The sequence below is a fragment of the Periophthalmus magnuspinnatus genome, chromosome 16, assembly GCF_009829125.3.
Source record: "Periophthalmus magnuspinnatus isolate fPerMag1 chromosome 16, fPerMag1.2.pri, whole genome shotgun sequence".
Classification (NCBI taxonomy): domain Eukaryota; kingdom Metazoa; phylum Chordata; class Actinopteri; order Gobiiformes; family Gobiidae; genus Periophthalmus; species Periophthalmus magnuspinnatus.
In genome coordinates, this window is record NC_047141.1 from 10269172 (window position 1) to 10282107 (window position 12936).

The 12936-nt window shown below is 40.2% G+C and overlaps 1 protein-coding gene and 1 pseudogene across 1 annotated transcript in view; one reads left to right on the plus strand and one right to left on the minus strand.

The window, feature by feature from the left end:
* Positions 1–12936, plus strand: part of lingo4b (leucine rich repeat and Ig domain containing 4b) — a 44486-nt gene that overhangs the window by 9490 nt on the left and 22060 nt on the right. The window lies entirely within an intron of this gene.
* LOC117384132 (4'-phosphopantetheine phosphatase-like) lies at positions 1741–8971 on the minus strand (annotated as a pseudogene).

Consider the following 12936-nt stretch of genomic DNA (forward strand, 5'->3'; position numbering starts at 1 on the left):
GGAGTTTGAGCTTGTGTGGGAGGCTGAGCATTACCAGCTAGTTATAGACGGCCTCACCTCCACGCACAGCGTGTGCTCTGGAACCCTACTCCTTGAGAGGGGCTTAACTCTCTACTTCTCTGGCGTTGCCTGCGAGGAGAGGCAGTGAGCTGGTGTGGGCTTGCTCATTGCCCCACAGCTCAGTCACCATGTGTTGGAGTTCACCCTGATGAATGAGAGGGTTGCGTCCCTGCGCCTCCAGGTCAGAGACAGGTCTCTCACTGTTGTGTTAGCCTACGGGCCAAACAGTGCAGAGTACCTGGCCTTCTTGGAGTCCCAGGGAGGAGTACTAGACAGTGCACCAACAGGGGACTCCGTTGTTCTCCTGGGGGGACTTCAATGGTCATGTGGGTAATGAGAGTGACACATGAAGGGGCGTGATTGGGAAGAATGGCCTCCCTGATCTGCGTGGTGTTCTGTTATTGGACTTCTGTGCTAGTCACAGTTTTTCCATAACGAACACCATGTTCGAGCACAACGGTGTCCATCAGTGCACATGGCACCAGGACACCCTAGGTTGGAGGTCGATGATCAACTTTGTTGTCATCTGATCTCCGGCCGCGTGTCTTGGACACTGAAGAGTGTGGCTGAGCTGTCAACCGATCCGACCATCGGGTGCTCGAGAGCTCAGGGGGAGCCCAACCAGTCCACATGTGCTTTGTGGATCTGGTGGAGGCATTCGACCGTGTCCCTCGTGGTGTCCTTTGGGGGGTGGTCCAGGAGTATGGGGTCTGGTACCCTTTGCTAAGGGCTGTCCAGTCTCTGTATGACCGGAGCAGGAGCTGTGCTCGCATTGACCTGTTCCCGGTGCATGTTGGACTCCGCCAGGGCTGCCCTTTGTCACTGGTTCTGTTCATTATATTTATGGACAGAATTTCTAGGCGCAGTCAGGGGCTGGAGGGGGTCTGGTTTGGGAACCACAGGATTTCATCTGTGCTGTTTGCAGATGATGTTGTCCTGATTATTTAATTGAGCCAGGAACTGCAGCAGGCACTGGGGCAGTTTGGAGCTGAGTGTGAAGCAGCTGGAATAAGAATCAGCTCCTCCAAATCTGAGGCCATGCAATGATGCGGTCGCTGTATCGGTCCATTGTGGTAAAGAAGGAGTTGAGCCAGAAGGCAAAGCTCTCGATGTATCGGTCAATCTACGCTCCTACCCTCATCTATGGTCATGAGCTCTGGGTAATGACCAAAATGACAGGATCGTGGATATAAGCGGCTGAAATGGGTTTCCTCTTTCCAGATGCACCCTTAGGGATAGGGTGAGGAGCTTGGTCACACAGGAGAAGCTCGGAGTAGAGCCGCTGCTCCTACATGTCGAAAGGAATCAGTTGAGGTGGCTCGGGCCTGGGCATATCCCATCGGGAAGAGGCCCCAGGGGAAGACCCAGGACACGCTGGAGGGATATGCGTCTTGGCTGGCCTGGTAGAGCCTTGGGGTCCCACCGGAGGAGCTGGAGGATGTGTCTGGGGTGACGGAAGTCAGGGAGTCCCAGCTTAGAATGCTGCCCTCGCGACCCGGTCCCCGGATATTTGTCCTCATTATTGCATGTTAAATATAGTAAAATACCACACCATTTGTCTTTTTTTTTTTCAATTTTTTATTTTGCATCAGCTCTTTCTGCAACACCTATTTTAATATGCAGTATTCAAATGTTGCATTTTTCCTTGAAATCAACATTTACAATATAATTGTACAATAATCAGTCCCAGCTATACTGATTTGGATCTCGTAAATATAGAAAGAAATTATTTATATTTAGTTGAATATAAAAAAGCCAGTGTTAGTAGATTTTCGTTTTACTGTCTTCTTCAGCTTCTTTCAAAAAAGCTCCAATTGCTCCGAGATAACCTTCATGTCTTAGAAAAAAAATTTGAAATTCATTCTGGAGGAGCAAAGAAATGGATGACACATGTAAAAACAGCAAAAAATATAATACTTAAATTTAATACTAAATACTAAATATAGAGAAACTTAAAGAGGGAAGCTTGCCTTGTTGAAGGAGTTGATAGTACAGGTGATAGTATGCATAGTCGCTGGATGTCCCCTGATGAAGAAGCCACTAAAGTAAATCCTGGATAAGTTGTAGAGCTTGGCATGGAGTCTGGTCAGTTGCCCAATGTTGCTGCTAATCATGTGTAGTAAACTACTGGCCATGTCCTCTTTAGAAAGCTCTAAAATCAATATAAGCATATTACATAAGAACATGTTTACTTCAACAATCAACATTAAACCTGCAAGTGGTGACTGAGGCCCTCGCCCCAGCATACACCACATTATATTGCAACCGCCCCTCTCTTGTGATCGTCAAAAGACATGGACAGTCCATACCTTGCCAATGCCCTAACTGCAAACCGTGTACCTAATGTAATGTCTGTAACGCGATGTGTTTAAGTGAAATAGGTTTTCACTCTAAACCTACATTTTATTGGCCTCCTTGTCATTGTTGTCGACACATGTTGTTGTGTACAAGCCCTTTACAAACATGCATGTTCAGATGGACCTCAGCCTGTTCGAGTGCAGAATGATAGATTGTTTGTACACAGTTGCGTCCACTTTTCCCATCCAAAGGTGTGATGTTCTTTGGTTTCCTTGTGTCGTTTCAACTGCCCTATGGCTATGAAATTGTTAATCCTCTGAGGTGATATTTTCCAGGCCTCATTCTGACTGCAGGTCCCAAGTAAGCTGGTCTATACCATTCTGAGATATCATTGCAGGCTTTTTGATACTCGTTATGTTTTTTACGTACAAATTCAGCAATTTTTTTTCTAATGTTGCTGTGACATATCTACAGTATTCATAATTATAGTGCTGCCTACCTATACCTTGAAAACTGTAGTTTTATTGTTTGCCTAACTTTGCCAGCACATTCTACTCTTTAATATTCTGAACCCATATCATATTTTGATATAATTTCAACATAGCCATCACTTTTTATTTCTTTGTAAATCACACTTGTGATTATGATGATAATTATATTGATAATTACAGTTTGCAGAAAAGCCACGTAAGTGCATCACCTTCATCAGCAGTGGCAAGCTTGCCAAAGCTGTTTGCAGTAGTGTCTCCGGGAATTCCCAAAGAACCATATGATCCACCGTAGATGTCTTTTACTAGTATATCTACATTTGTATGTTGTCCCTTTGAGGCCAGTTGTAGCAATTCATCAAACCCCTGCAGGAAGATTCAGGAAATTGCCATAGAGTTCAAATAAAAGGAACACATGTGTAGCACTCTTAGTACCTTTGTTTTGGTTAACAAAGCTCCTAGTCCCCAAAATGTCCGTCCGGATATTAAACTTCCTCCAATATGCTCAAATTTGTCTTCTGACTCAACCTTCACCAACCAAATGAGTCAAGCAAAGTTACCAACAAACATTTACCATTATAAACCAAAATTATTATCACATTGTTAGTTATATTACCTTTAATATGGACACACCAGTGCCAACGCTGACCAAAAGGTAGGGGAAAATATCTGGAGTGCTTGGAAAATTGAGAACTGAGCCAGAATGCTTGGAATATACAAAAACTTCGTGAGGCACATTTCTTAGAACAAAGTTGCAGCCTTTTATAAGACAAGACATCTCTTCCTTTATGTCCACCCTGCCACAATGGAAACAAATACATTTTGAGTTAGAGTCAAGTAGAACATTTATATTTATATTTCTAAATGTATATCTTCTGTATATTAAAGAACGCTTACTTGAGTCCCAGTTTCTTCTCAATTAGATCTTTGAACATATGTGCCCCTCCACCTGTAGCTTTTATAACTTTGGTTTCTGTATTGACCAAGTGAGCTTTGATAAAGTCCAAGCTTGTCTCAAAGTAAGTATTTTGAAACTTGACAAAATGCAGTCTTGCAGTGGCTTCTTTCTGTACATCTGTTTTATGCAATTTGTCACCACGTGCCTGGAATACAAGGAATGAACAAATATTGATATACATTAAAATAAGGCAAACTTTCCATAGTCTTTGCAGCCTCAAAACACATTACCTTTGTGGTGTGGTCAAACGAGTATTCTTTAGCCACTTGGGTAGTGGAGTAGTACACAAGCTTTGTTAGGGACCCACCTGAGAAAATTTTAGTTGTTGTTAAGTTAAGTTGCTAAAAGGTATTCTGTGTTCTCTGATATTGTAATAGTAAACTATAAAAAAATACAGGTTATTATATTTAGTCTCATGTTTTTTTCATAATTTTGGCTGCGGCATAGTTACATATGTAACCGAGTGAACAAATTTCTAAATAGGTGATGTCCAGTCGTGTCAGTAAACGTGGTTCTCTCCGGCCTCATTGATTGCTGACCATGGATCTAGAGCACATGTAAATAGGTTTCTACTTTTGTGATTATTGTCTTCTGGTATAAGTAGCGTTTGATTGTGATGTTTTGGTTAAAGGAGCTGACGGTCACTTATTTGGGAATTAGCAGGCCTAGTGCAATACAGGGTTATTGCAATGTGATACAGCCCGTTTCAGGGTTAGCACAAGACACTTTAGAAATGTTAGGCTCCTAGCATAGCACACTTTAAACATTTAAAACTCCACGCACTTGAGTCCATTTACACTTAAGCACTTTTAATTACTGGGTTTTAGATGATATAAGCCAATAATATTTAATACAGATGGGAGGCAGTTAAAATTAATGTTGCTCAAATGCAGATTTTTGTTGTAATACAGCAATTTTTTTTCGTTTAGTCCCTAATAAAAATGATCAGGTTCTGTATCATCCTGACGCTAGAGATGCTATACACTTTTTTTGGCTGAGTAAAAAACAAATCTGAAGTTATATATGGTATGGTCCTTATAAGTTAATAATGCAATCACTCATAGCCACAGAGCAAATATAACATGGTGTCAGAGTAGAGGTTACAGCACCCATCAAAGAAACCAGAGATGGAGTCGTACGCCATTCCAGCTCCATGGGTGGACTGGGATTCAGCCAATTCGCCAGATGCATAGCAGCAAATCAAGTAACAAGCAGAGCTACTGTTCTCACGTCCACTAAAAGGGAAAGAAGTGAGCCATTTGAACACTTTATGACTGATCTAAAGCTGTCTGTGAAAGACTGTGGCTACCAAAATAGTGACGAGATGGTCCGGGGCTGCATTGTCTTTGCCACGAATTCCCCACACATCCGTAAGAAACTGCTGAGCCAGGCAACCGAGCTCACCTTGGAAAAAGCGATTGACATTGGCCACTCACACAAACTGGCACAAACACAGTTAAACAAAAAGACCATTTTGCCAAAGCATGCAGATCCAAAGTCACAAACCCAGCTAAGCCACAAAGAAGATCTGTACATGCACTAGGGCAAAGCAGTGATGATGAGCAGTGTGAACCTTATTGACAGCATCACAATTGTAAACAGAAACAAAAGCAATGTACAAGCCTATGGAGACATAAAAGTAGAACCAGGCCAACAAAATAGACACAGGTGCAGAGATAAATGCCATTCCAGAGAGTATCTATCTACATTAAACTGTTTAAGACAGTGCCCATGATGCCACCTGCACAAGCCATCACAGTCTATGGGGGCAAAGCACTATAGGTATGTGGCAACACAGCTAGATTTTTACATCATAAATGCCAAAGCACTAAGCGCTAGCCTAGAAGTGATACTTTTGGGTCATTGTCTGTTTTTGCCTTCAGTCTTCAAAGAGTGAAGAGTACAGTCTTAAAAGTTTATGTAACCAGTGGTATACCCTCCAATTCCCGTTGCACTACGAGCGCAGCTCAAGGAGGAACTAGAACAAATGGAGGACAACAAAATCATCACAAAGATAACCAAGCCTACTAAATGGGTCAGTGTTCTAGTCATTGTGGAAAAAGCCCTAAAACCTAAACTACGCATATGTCTAGACCCTTTAGCATCCTAGATTGCAGATCAGGCTGCTGGGCCATTAAACTTGTTTTGGGCTAAATCAAAAAGGAGCGTGGCGAAAATTTGAGAGCTATACTCTAGTGCACAAGAAAAAGGGGATTAAAGTTAAATACAGACAAGTGCAAAACCTGTGTCCAAAAAGTGAAGGCCATACGAGATATGCAGCCTGTGCTCTTTGGGTGTAAGCGCTGCCATGAGTACATGTATGGCAGGAAAGTATCTGTAGAATCCAACGACAAGCCACTGAAGGGGATATTCAAGAAACCACTTGCTGCTTCACCACCCCCTACCTCTAAAGGATGATACTTGAAATCCAAAAGTACAACATCCACGTCACGCACAAACCTCAAAAAAAGGAGATACCAGTTGCACTCTGTTAAGAAAGTCAATTCAGTATTATGACAATAGCTTGCATGATGGTATGGGTGCAGAAATACATAGTCTCATCAGCAACATGGCAGCGATTGACAAAAAACTACAATAGACTAAATCAGATACTGCACAGGACGCTCAACTCACAATGTTAAAACAAATCACAGGTAACTCAGGTTGGCCCAATGTGCATCACTAGTGCAGGAATACTGGAATCACAGAGTCCAGTGAAGCTGAAGGCATAATGCTCAAAGGAGAGAAAATAATTATCCCCCAGAGCCTCAGACAAGACCTGCTGGACATGCTGGCCACATGGATGTGTAAAAATACAAACATAGAGCACATGAACTTTTGGTCAGGAATGGGTCAGCAGATGGTTGGACAGTGCAGTATATGTTAAGAGCGATGCAGTGCTAACACCGAGGAGCCACTACTGTCACACGCCATTGCACAGACACCATGGCAAGTAGTAGGAAAAGACTTATTGACATGGAGTGGACAAAACTATGTTACAGTTGTGGACTACTACAGTCAATATTTTGAAATGGAGAGAGTAATAGCACTGCATCCACCATCATCTTTAAAGTCTAAAGCAGTGTTTACATGCCATGGCATCCCAGAACAGTTACAATGGCAGCTACAGTGCAGTAGAGTTTGAGCACTTTGTAGAAGTGTGAGACATAACACACATCACAACAAGCCCAAGATGCTTTCAAAGTAATAATCTCACTTAAAAGACAGTCCAAACAGCCAAAGGCATCTTAGACAAAGGTAAAGCTGACGGTGCTCTAATAGTTGGATTATTAGAGTACAGAACACTCTTGTGGACAATCTAACGTCCCCAACTCAACTGCTGATGAGCCGCAGGCTGCGCTGCATTCTTTCATCAGCTGCACAACTACAGCCAACAGGTGCACATGTCCGTCTCCACCAAGAGGATGGATTGTGGAGACCACAACCTGCTCACACCGACAAGAACTACCACATCAAAACAGAGGAAGAACAGACTTTTCGGTGCAACAGACGCCACCTTTGTGAATCCAAAGTGACTCCATGATCAAAGATGTGACCAACCTGTGCCTCAGTCCAGTGACAGAACAGCAGCCTGGTTACACCACCGGATCAGGCCGCGTCATTAAACCAAGGGAGATACTTGATCTATAAATGCTAAGAGTTGTTTACATTATGGCATAATAGGCACCTGGATATTGTTGACATATTGTTTACAAAAGATTGGCTCATTGTCTATTCTATTAAGCTTTAAAAAAAACAAAAACATTTTGAATGTAAATGTGGATCTCAACTCAGTGCATTAATAATATAAGATGAAGGTATGCAACACTTTACTAATGTTCCTATGAAATTACTGAATTAAACACTGGTTATTTCGTTAACCACCCAGGCTTACATTGATTTAAAATGTTCAGATTACCTGGTCATGTATTGCCTATAAGACATACATTTACATAGTGATTACCTTATTCATTACAGTAGGGATTGAGGCGCTATAGAGACTAATGACTAGACTAACCTTAAGTTATATTTGGTGTGGTGATTACAAGTTAATAATGTAATCAGTCACACACAGGGAAAATACAATAGTTCAATGTTAGTGAATAACCTGTTGGATATTTCACAGCAAAGTACATTGTAATCAAGAGGATAAACTGCCTCTTACCCCCCAGCACTAGCACATTGGTCTACTGCAGTGCTTCTCAATTATTTTCTATCATGCCCCCCCTATAAAGAAGAAAAAAATGATAAATAATACATTAAAATTAAATAAATATCAAATTAAAACAAGTAATTTAGCAATTTGGTACGCCACCTTATATGATGCTCAGTGCTCGCTGCTTTAAGTGACATTTACAAAGCGGGATGATTGTTTGCAATATTTGGCACGTTTACGCTGAAAAAACTCCAGCGTCTTATCAGCGTGACTGAGGTGTAATGAGGCGCCTTAACTTATTTGGCTTCATACTGTCCGCTGCCAACATTTTCAGACACAGCAGACACCGGTCTGTCCTCATGTCCCACCAGAGTCACGGTGAAGCCAAGTGCTAAATACGCTTCATCAGACTCTTCCTCGTCTTATTTTTCGGGTGACTTTACCTCCGTCCATATCCGCCTTTCTTTTCATTCCTGTTCAAATGTTTTCCATAGTGTCTTTTTAGCAAAAGTGTTTCTTGTTCACTGCCCTGTGTCACGATCTGTTCGCTCTCTCCTGCTGTTTGCTGTGCGCGCTGCGTGTGCGCTGCGTACAGCGCGTACAGTACTACAGTGTCATAGGCGCCCCCCCGGCATCTCACCGCAATATTTGAGAACCACTTTTCTACTGGAATATAGAATTTAACTTGCTTTATCAGCTAGTCCAAGTCAACTAATATAAACAAAAACGCCTTTTAACATGATTGTACATTACACACTATATGCTGCCTCCATCCTTTGTTTTGCCAGACTGGCCTGTTATTTATATAAAAGAGACCTTAATCTCCCCGAGTTACACACAGGTCTACTAACAAGGATGTTGGCTACATAACATCCACAACAGATAAAGAAAAAGATAAAAATTTTAAGATAGGTTACCTATGTCAATGGCGATCCCTTTTCCGTTCTCCAAATTGTCAAAAGTCTCACCAGGAGGAAGAGTAATACTGTCAGCTTGATCACATGCTGCCATGGTTGAAACCTGCTTGAAACTGTGTGTTTGACATGGTTTTATTCCATGCTTAACCAAGTAAGACATGGTTAGCAAAAAAGCCCAACCCTCCAGTCTTTGGGTCGTTGACCCAGTTTGATGACCTGTAAAACTAAATTCTGTTATACTGTCAACAAATTGACATTTATAATTTCACAATGCTCTTTGGGTGGCCCCAGAGAGCATTGTGAAATTATGAATTATGTGTTCTGTTAAGAATAGACTCAGGGTGTACAGTAGTCTTCCTGTGTCAGGATAATCCAAGGTTTGTTATAAGTCCAGGCATCACAAAAGTCTTTCAGACTTGCCCAAATTAACAGTCTCTATCCCGTGTAATGGAAAAACACATTCTTCAGACATATCAGATCCTGTACTGTTCTATGTTACTTTGGTCACTGTTGATGCACACACCTGACCTTAGCATTCCTCTGTATCAAAGTCCAGTCCAGGGACATATTTGATAATCTACAAGTGTCAGAAATGCACTCGGGTTACCTGCATTTTGCATTCTGGGATCTAGTTTGAAGATGTACCGTTTTCAGAGCCCTGAAAAGGCCGTTGCATGTGGATGAGACGTGCTTTAGATGAGATAACTTTGCAGACAGGACTGGGCACCTGCGCAGATAGAGGCAGGCGGAGACTGTCTCGGATCTTAATTTGCTCCAAATTGCCTTGTCAGATGAACATGTCAAACAGCAGCTCTGCAGCGCCTGATCATACAAATATACATGATCTGAGCACTTTTTGCCCAATTCAGAGCACTTTTACTGTCACAGCGGACTGTGTAGATCTCGAAGTGAATGCTCTTTTATGCCGATCAAACTAAATTAGGTCGTTTTCACACTGCCACTACTCGTTATTATTGTTTGCACTCAACTATTGCGAAAGCAATAGTTTTTACGTTCTGTAGAGGCTTGGGCCTAAACAAAAAAATAAATTAATAATAATAATAATAATTTGACCAAAAACAATATATCAGTTAACATTACAGTGACATATAAGTTTTTTTGAAAACTCTCAACATTGACCTCCCATTGATTTCCATTCATTATCATTCAGTCATAAATATGGCTTCGCCCATGCACTCATCTTTGCAAAAGGAAAAGGCCCTACACCCCATAGGGGCACGGACCTAATGAAACCTTTCATTCATGACAGAGTTTGGACAGAGCAAAAATGGGAACACATCTCAGTGGTTGTGTCTCTTTGTAACAAATTGAATGCATGTTAAGAGCACGGTGCACTCGGGTCGCCCTGTCAGCCGCAGTCTTTGGTAAGTGATCTGAAAGCGGATAGCTCTGAATAAATAGCCCCCAGACGTCTTAAGAATAGTCATGGAAGAATAGTCCCGGGTCTTGTTTAAAGGTGCACTATAACCACGTTTCACGGTTCACTTTGGACTAGATAAGTACGGTCCAAAAAATCTTAAACTCAGGCAAAAAATATGTCAAAAAGCAGACATAAAAAGAAAATAATAATTTATCAAATGTCTTCTCATTGTGAAAAAACACTATTTCCAGTGATGGCATCTTACATGTAGAGCTGACACGTTAGTAAAATAAAGCTAGTGCACGTTAGCAACAGTCATTTCCTGTCCATCGATGCACGGCATTAAGCTCAAAAATATTATATTTCCAGTGCATAATGCATCTAACATGAGCCAAACCCAATGCATTACATAAAGAGGAGTTAAAATGTGGCGTAGAGGCCCAGAGAAGTGAAATAAATTCAGAAAAACTGATGATAAATCAGAAGTAGTGTCCCGTTTAATCTAGCTTCTCACATAAACCATAAACTTGAAATGACTAAATGTCTTTTTGTGAATCGCTGAGGGTGGCCTTATGATTAAAAGTATAATTCAAGTACAAGGAAAACATTAGTTATATTTGGGTGACTTGAGTTGCACACGTAGCAAAGCCCTGCTCCTAGATCTGAGCATAGAGACACAACTCAGCTGGACGGAGCCGCGCCAAACTGGGCCCAAGTGAACAATACTCATGGAAATGAGGCATATATATGTATATGTATGTATGTGCATATTGATGCATCTAAGCATATGTGATATTTTACCATGGCTCCCTTGAAAAAATATTAATCAGTATAGGTTAAATACTGTACAAAAATGTTGTAGTATTTGAAGTCTGAATATGCACATATCGTGTCTACCTCTTCACCTCAAATTCAAAATGAAACCAAAGTGAAATCAAAATGAAGAGGAGTTAGGCAGTTCAAAACTACATTTTAGAAAAACATTTTTGTACTATAGCAGATAAGTCCTTCACCAGCCATATATAGTGTAAGACACTGTGGTAGCCTTTACCCCTCAGGAGTCAGAGAGGTCCCTGTTCCATTAGTCATCAGGACAGGAGTCAGCGCTCTGTATTCGGGAGTCACTTTGGTAATGATGAGTTTGGAAGTCTTTGACAAAAACTATATATGACATTTTTTATGCGGTAGTCTGAATGTCACATGGGATCAAAAGCCAAACTCTGCTCCTAATAGACCTACTCCTTACACATAGAATAAACAACTTCTCATGTGGCTCTTTGACAATTAAAACAAATGAATGTGCAGATTTCACGTAGAATATCTGGTGTCATGTAACTTGGTTGATGTCAATATTACAAACCTAATCTCCAGACGTCAAATTGAGTGTAAAGGTCATCATCATACCCTGACCCTGATATGGCCTTAAATTTTTGTATTAATAAATAATGAACTTATTAATACAAAAATAAATAATAATAATAATAATAATAATAATAATAATTATTATTATTATTATTATTATTATTATTATTATTATTATTATTATAAATATTTTTTGTATTAATAAGTTAATTATTTATTAATACAAAAATGTAAGGCCATATCAGGGTCAGGGTATGATGATGACCTTTACACCCTCAATTTGACGTCTGGAGATTAGGTTTGTAATATTGACATCAACCAAGTTACATGACACCAGATATTCTACGTGAAATCTGCACATTCATTTGTTGCAGACCAACATGCACCTAAAAAAAAAAAAAAGAATGGAAAACTGAAACAATCCTTGGTTCAATTCAAAAATTAACAAAATAAATTTCTTTTTATCAACAGTTACACTAGAAAGGCAAAAACGCCTTACTTCTGCATCTGCAAGTCATGGAAATCCAGCAAAGTTTTGGGGGACAGTAAGATCCTTCTCAGAACCCAGTGTACATACATTACCAACCAATATTTTATTAGACTCAGCTATTATAAATTCTTAAATGCTCATCGCTACATAGACCCAAAGAAGTCCACTGGAGCTGATGACCTTGAGTCAAACCTTCTATTACCTACAGCCCCATTCGGCATCAATTACATATGTTTAATTTATCAATTCAAATAGCAGTTATACCAGACTTATGGAAAACAGCACATGTTTTGCCTTTACATAAAGGCAAGACCACTAAAACTATAAATAATTTCCAGTCAATATCTAAATTAGCTTGTCTTGCAAATGTTTTAGAAAAGCTAGTTGGAAATCGAGTTACATTTTTTAAAATAAATGCTCCATTTTGAAATCTTATCAGTCATGTTTCAGAAAAGGTCATAGTCTTATCATTGCAATCACAAAAGTTTTAAATGGCGTTTTCACGGCCTTCGATGACTAAAAAGATTGTGTAGCTCTGTTTATTAATTTAACAAACACTTTTGATTCAGTGGATCATAAAATCTTGAAGCGTCTGAAGCATATTGGATTTGAGAGTGCTACATGTGACTGATTATCTGTCAAACTGAACCCAGGCAGTAGTAGCCAATGGGTTTTTTTTTGTTTTTGTTTTTTTTTCTTTAAGCAAAGGAGTACCCCAAGGCTCAATTTTGGGCCTGCTACTTTTTTAGTATATTTATTAATAGTATATTTGATTGGTCATAATTTAAGAGAAAGCCTCATACACTTATAGTAAAAGTATTAAAGT